This window comes from Pteropus alecto, unplaced genomic scaffold, assembly GCF_000325575.1.
Source record: "Pteropus alecto unplaced genomic scaffold, ASM32557v1 scaffold80, whole genome shotgun sequence".
In the NCBI taxonomy this organism is placed as follows: Eukaryota; Metazoa; Chordata; class Mammalia; order Chiroptera; family Pteropodidae; genus Pteropus; species Pteropus alecto.
Genome location: NW_006430460.1, coordinates 4314413 through 4321285, shown reverse-complemented (window position 1 = coordinate 4321285; position 6873 = coordinate 4314413). Strand labels below are relative to the sequence as shown.

Sequence of the window (6873 nt, the reverse complement as noted above, 5' to 3'; positions counted from 1 at the left end):
AAATTCGATGCATGGAGGGAATTCCTGGGTGCCCGAAGTCATGCGCTTGGAAGTAATTCGTTTTAGTCCTTCTGTCAGTCTGTTACACTTCTGGCCTGCCAGTCCCTGTCGACGGTGCCGAGGATGCAGCTAGGACTGAAATACCCCTGTCCTGGTGCTGTCCACCCCAGTGGTGAGGCCTCTCCTCCCACCCCGCCTGCTCTGATGAGCCCCCTCATGCCTCCCTCTTCCTGGACCCCCAGAAGGGCCTCCAGGAGACCAAGGTTCAGGCTGGAGCAGGTCCTGGCAGGGGATGGGAGTCTGCATGTCTGGAGCCGCGTCGCCCTGCCCGTGGGACACAGGCAGGAGGCGGTGGCCGCGTGCATCTGCTCGGCTCCCAACCCCAGGACCAAGCCCCGCTCCAGTCCGGTGGCGCGGTGCTGCCGGCCTCCCGCACACGGCACACCTGCCGCCCTGCGCGCTGGCCTCGCGGAGGTGCCGCCTCCACGCCGGCCTCCTTGTCTCTGGGCTCACACGGGCTCCCAGGCCGGCGCCGGTGGCGGGAGCTCGGAGGGCTGAGATGGAGCCCCAGAAAGTGCCAAAGTTCTAGAAGGGAGACGGGTGGGGCGCCTGGTGCTGTCGCGCCCCAGGAGGACAGGTGACGGGATGGTCACTGACCATTGGCGTCGCCCCTCTCCTGTAAGCCTGGCTGGCCTCCGCCGCCAGCGTGCCCTGTCAGTGGGACTGGGCGGCCCGCCAGCAGGCCTGACTGTGGTCGCCAGGTGGGTGTCGTCCAGCCATGGCTTTGCCCATGTGTAGGCGGGGCCGCCTGCTGGCTCCGCCCCGTGAGCTTCACCCTGCCCCCCCACCCCGCCCGTGGGCCGCTCTCGCCCACCAGCTCGGTCCCTGTCGCACTTGCATCTTTCTGCCCCGTGGATCCTGGCCGGGCTTATCATTGCACAGCCGTGGTTCTTCCAGTTTTAAAGGAAGTTTAAATGAGACCGTGCTGGGCCTGACGGGGGACATCGCCCTGTCACTGCCCTGCCTTGAGGGGAGGCTGAAGGGGGACGAGAGAGGGACCTAGGCCACCAACATCTCCTTCGCCCCTCCCACCACACACACAACCTGTTAAAACACGGCTGCTGGCTCTGCAAAAGCTTTTTGGGGACAACTCATCCACTACTCATCCACTCCGATTGTGACCCCTAAGTCACTCCTACCAGTGCCACCAAGAGAAGAGTTGTTTGGTGAAAAAAACGGAGGACGTCCAACAAGGGCAGACTGGCTGACACCTGCACACACTTGTGGGTCAGCGCTGGCCGCTCATCGTCCCGCTGATGCAGGGCTGGAAGTGCCACCGCCGCCTTCCCTGGGGAACCAGCCCTGATGCCTCCGCTGCCACAGGCTGCGCTGATGCTGTTTCTAATCACACATTTGTTCTGACGATAGTTTGATGCAGTTTGCCTCCTCCTCCTCCAGGCTGTAAGTTTGGTGACAGTGGGTCCTGCCTGAGCTCGGTCACCACTGTGATCTGCGTCTAGCCCTGTGCCTGGAATTCAGTGCATGAGTGAAGAATGACTGCGGGAGGAGATATTTATAATTCCTGAACTTCCAGCTAGAGAGACTCAGTCCTTTGAATCTTAAGGCTTTCCGTATCTTGGGTTCCCGGTTGTTACTAGTTCACAGAGGAAATAACACAGTTTAGAATGGGCCGAGATGTGGCTTCCCGGGGCGACTACAGCGGGTCCAGCCCTGGACTCCTATGCGGCAACGTGGCGTTACCCTCCGGAGAGTTAGCCCAGGACCTTGGAGAGCGTTTTCAAAAGACCTTCCTCTCTTATTCCAACCCCATCATAGCGCCCGCTAATAAAAAAGACCCGGGCTTGGGAGCCCGTGTGATCCTACACCATTTTTTCTATATTTGGTAATTAAAAGTTAATCTAGGCAAGAAAACTAAGAAATCTGCCGAGAACAGTGCCCGGGTTATTCCCGCAGGAGCTCGGCTCCTCACGCCTGGGCCGCCTCCTGGTCGTTCCTGCCCCGAGCTTCTGCTGCAGCTGCAGTTCTCGGCCACCTGGGTTCCTGCCACTTCCTCCCTTCCTCGCCAGATCCTACCTAACGTTGCTCTAGATTGCTGCAGCTCACCCCGTTCGACATCTGAGTAGCGGCACATTCATTACAGAGACCTTCAGCTCATGTTCATTTTGGGAAAAAAGCTTGTGTGCTCTGCTAATTGAAAGGTGTACCGGGAGGTGCCATGGCGGCTTAGAAGGCAGCCCGAGCCTGGGAACAACAAAGTCCGTCACCGCGGCCTCGCAACGTAAAAGTGACCCACTAGGCCAGCCCCGGGCTGCGATTTTTAGCGTAGTTTCAGCTGTTTAAAACAGAATTCCTTGGGTCTTGGCTTCTTAAATTTCTAGTTCTGGGATCTGTGAAATTCACGCATCCAGCATCAGGGGAGCAATGATGTCTCATCGACTCTCCATGCTTCGCGGTGATTACTTGCACACTGTAGCTTCCTGTCTCTGGGATTTAGTGTATAATTGTGCTGTCCATCTTGCTGGTATCATCATGATGTTTGTTTAGCACGGATGGACATGACTGTGCCCCTTGATTTGGGGGAGATCTTTTTTTTCCTCTAAGTTTAAATGCGCCTTCTATTCACCATTGTATTTTTCCCTCCGTCACAATTCCACCCTGGAAGAGAAACATGCAAATGCAGACTCGGTCCTTCATAAACAAGCCAAGTCCTGTTCGTATAAATGTAACATATCAAGAAAAATAATAGCTTGGTTGTCAGCAACGATTTACAGGTCAAAGTGTCACTTTATCCATTTTTATGTTTTATTAATTCCCTAAAGTCCTAAGGTCCTCTTCTGAGGAAAGGCATGAAATATAACTAATTAAAGTTGCTCAATATGACACGGATAATATTTCCTGCGAACAGTAAATACTTAAGTGGTTTGGGGGCCACCGATGATGGTGAAAGAATGGCTTCTGATTTCACAGTTAAGATCATCGTACCTTCCCTGAAGGAAAAGAGAAGAGAAAGAGCAGGTTACTCTGGGTGTTTTGTTTCCACCATCTTTACGGGGACTCCCATCGGTTCATGCCGTAACGAATAATTTGTCGCGTGGCTTCTATGTGCTAGGCAAGAGATATGAAAACGACTCTGGCTTAGGGTTGTGTTGACTGGGTGGGGGAAAGGAGAAACGGAACGCGGCGGCCCCTTTGGGCCGTCCTGTTAGTGTGAAAACGACAGGGTCGGTGATGCTGTGGTCACCTGCCCAGGCCGGCTGTCCCCTGGGCTGTGGATGGAATCTTCTGACCCACGGCGAGTAGGAAGTAAAGGGAGGCGTCCTTAAGTCGCCGGCTCTGCGGTGATTTGTTACAGCGGCTCTAGCATCACCCGCGGAAAACAGGCTTCCTCTGAGCCCTCACCCACCTCGCCGCCGCCCCAGCCCTCGGTCGTCTTTGCTCGCAGCCCCCTGGCCCGCCCCCCGCCCCGTGGAGCTCCCTGCCGGGGCGTGACTGGGGTGTTTCTAACTCCGGTGGACGGTGTTCAGCGCCCTGTGCCTTGCATTTTCAGTAGTGTGTACCTTTGTCGCCGCATCCTCGAAGCACCCGCGTGGTGGCTGCGAAGCCACGTGCCCCGTGCCACGTGCTCGGCGATGAGTCTCGGCGCTTGCGCACGCGCACCCCGCCCCTCGCGCCACCTCGGGCCGCCGCCCCGCTCTCTGCGGTCCCTCTGGGCAGAGTCCTCCAGGCCCTCAGCATCGGCGACCACACACGGCTCGGGCAGCGACTCGGGTCAGATTTCTCCCGCGCTGCGGGCCCGCGTCTCCCCCCGCCTGCTCCACTCCTTCACAACGGGAACCTCCAAAATCAAACTCGGGTCTCCCCAGTGGACGCCGTCGTGCCCCACTTAGGGACCGCCACCTCAGCTGCCCCGTCGCTGGGACCCGATCGTTGTGTCGTGCCATTTCTCCGCGTCGCCTTTTCCGATGTCCTTTGCTACCATGGCAGCCAATTGGCAGCCGCCCTCTCCCCGACTGCGCAGTGTTCTGTCGCCATCGTCACCCCCTTCTCTCGGCCCAGCGGTCTGGTCTTCGGAGACACAGCCGCCCCTGTCATTCCGCCAGCCCGCGTGCTTGCGGCTGTTCTGAGTGAAGGACCGAAGCGCTTACAGTGCGTGGCGCGGCCCCCGCGCGCCTCTTCCTCCCGCCGCCCTGCCGTCTCTCAGTGTCTCAAACGCTGCGTCCGTGTCTTGCCCCCGAGGGCCTTTGCACATGTACTGCTCGCCCTTTTCAGACTCCCGGTTCATCTCATTTCTTCTCGTCTCTTGCGTCTCAGCTCACGTGGGTCCTTATTTCTCAGACCAGGTCTCACCCCTCTCGTAAGCTCTGGCAGAAAGCGTGCCTTTTATAGCATTGATTAGGAAGGAAGTCTCCGCTGGTTTGTGGCACTATCTGATTCTTACTTACCTCTCCCACGAGACCCATCAGCCCCATTTTCACTATTTTGTGCCCGGTGCCAAGCACACCTGGGTGCCTGATGTGTTGAGCACATTGGGTGCTGCTGGAGAGGCCGCGGTGCCTGGCGGGTTGTGAGTGCTCAGTAAATACTCACTGGGTGAACACACACGTTCCGTTTTAGACCATTTTGACTTACAAAGGTTGTCAAGACACGAAAGTAAAAGCGTCTAGTGAGCGGTTGGAAGTATGCAAACGAAATACAGTATACGGGGCTCTGCGACGTGCGTCATGACTCACTACCCACGCAGGCACCCAAAGCTCCTGTCTGCGTGAAAGCCCGGAGAGAGAGCGTGGGCTGGCCGGAGCAAGCTCGAGCTTCTGTTTCTCGGTGGGGCCACCTGTCGTTCTGTGACCACTGGGCACTGCGACCCCTGGGCTTCCAAGCACAGTGCAGCCTTCATATCTCCTGCCTTGACCGCGGCTCAGTGTAATTTTCTGTCACCTTCTGTGGTGTCTCCTGAGTGTCCTCCAGCCCCTCTCTTCCCCCGAGTATTAACGGGAGCTGCAGTCACAGAGCTATGCCAGATCACCAGGCATTCACCGTAGATTAGCTCTACATTTTCGTTTTGTTGTAGAAAAGACTGAAGAGGAGAGTTCGAGCCTCACCCTTTTTATTCTTCTGAAAGCAAGTTTCACCAACGTTAACTTCAAAAGATTAGAGGAAAAGTTTGAATGGAAGATTTTAGAGCATATAGAAGCATATGAACCTTCTGGGTGAAATCTTTTTTCAGTCACAGACACAACATTCTGCTCCGTGTCTGCAAATGAAACAGAAGTTGCAGCCACGCGTAAACGTAACGAGAAGTACTTGGCGTCACAGCTCACTCAGCACAAAAAATAAGCTAAAGGAAGACGTAAGAAAACACTTTAGCAATTCATCTCTTAATAATGTAAAGTGTCAACATAAAATTCTTTAAATACAGAGTGTGATTTTTATCTTGACAGGGTTTCTTTGAGGTCTTCTGGGAACAAATCTTTAATTATTGAGCAATTCTGACTTAGGCAATCACATGCTTCATTACTCATCTCAGAAGCAGAGGGCTATTCACAGAATGAAGCTGTGCTGTTGGTGGAGGCGGTGGGGCGGGGGGCAGGTCTGCAGAGACAGACGGCGAGGTGGCCACCCCAAAAGGCTCGCTGGGACTTAACCGTGCACGAGAGGTTTTTACCAAAATTCCAGGAGGTTCTGTTTGCCAAATGTCTAAAAGTAAGGCGATTAGAAATAAAGCCAGAGGAAAGTTTACTCTCTCATATACACATACATGTATATTCTTAATTGTTTCACAAAATTAGGTACTGTCACTTGCTCCCCTCCCCCACCCCCATACATCTGCAGGACTGCACGCAACATGAGGAGATAAATCGTGTGGTTCTGCCCACCGTGTCATCCTCGCTGCCTGGTGTAGCCTGCGGCTCATAGCCAGTACCCGAAAAATTGAAAACCAAAAAGCGCAAAGGAATGAATGACTCTGTCAATAAATGCATACCCACAGAGTCGTTAATTGGAATATTCTTCTATGCAGGTGTGTCGTGGTTGCCCCAAACGAGCCTCTGTTTGGGGACTAACTTGTTTCCAAAGGCTTCATATGTATAGCTGACAAATTTAAGCTGTTTTAAAAAATGGCACCAAGAATAACAGCACCTGTTATTAACCCTAATCACCCAGAATCAACAAATTTTAAGATTTTGACAGGTTTGCTTCACTTTTTTTGAATAAAAGAAAGCGTTGCAGATAATGTCGAAGTCCACATTTTTCTGTCCTCAGTCTGTCTAATCCCCCTCCTTCCGCCCGGGCAGCAGCTGTCACCCATTTGCTGTGTGCTCTTTTGGTCTCCTTTTTCACTCAATACTTTTAGAAAGTGTGATTAGCATAGGCTCAAGGGGGGTTGTTTAGTTTAAAGTATGGCATCATAGTGTATAGATAGTTCTGCAACTTGCTTTTCCCCACTCTACAGTGATTTTGAATTCTCCTTTGCAAAGTACTGAGCTGTTTTATATATTTCATCATTTTAATAGCTACCTTTTATTTCTTTCCTACTACTCCCTATTGCTGGACATTTAGGTTCTTCCTGATTTTTCACTATTGCAAATGGTGCTGTAGTGCTCATCGTAATCACATTTTATTGTTTTACACATAAAATTGAAAGGCTATTAAATTCCTCTTATTTTCAATATTTCATTTGACAAGTTGAAAAAAAAATGTTTACATCTTTGAAGACGGAGCAAGGGCAGGACCTTAAAACACATGCAAAAGAACGTTGGCAGCCCGCCCTGTGGCTCCCGGCCAGTGTGGGGAAGGTCTGGAAAGGTACACAGGTGAACGCAGGGGCTCCATTACCAAGAGCCCTGGAAGCTCGTT

General features: G+C 53.1%; 1 long non-coding RNA gene across 1 annotated transcript in view; it reads left to right on the top strand.

Moving 5' to 3' along the window:
- Nucleotides 1–6321, top strand: part of LOC112480009 — a 33067-nt gene extending 26746 nt beyond the window's left edge. Inside the window, exon 3 of the long non-coding RNA XR_003046412.1 lies at nt 5090–6321. This is a non-coding gene — a long non-coding RNA (uncharacterized LOC112480009). The remainder of the gene's footprint in view (nt 1–5089) is intronic.
- The last annotated feature ends 552 nt before the right edge of the window (nt 6322–6873 follow it).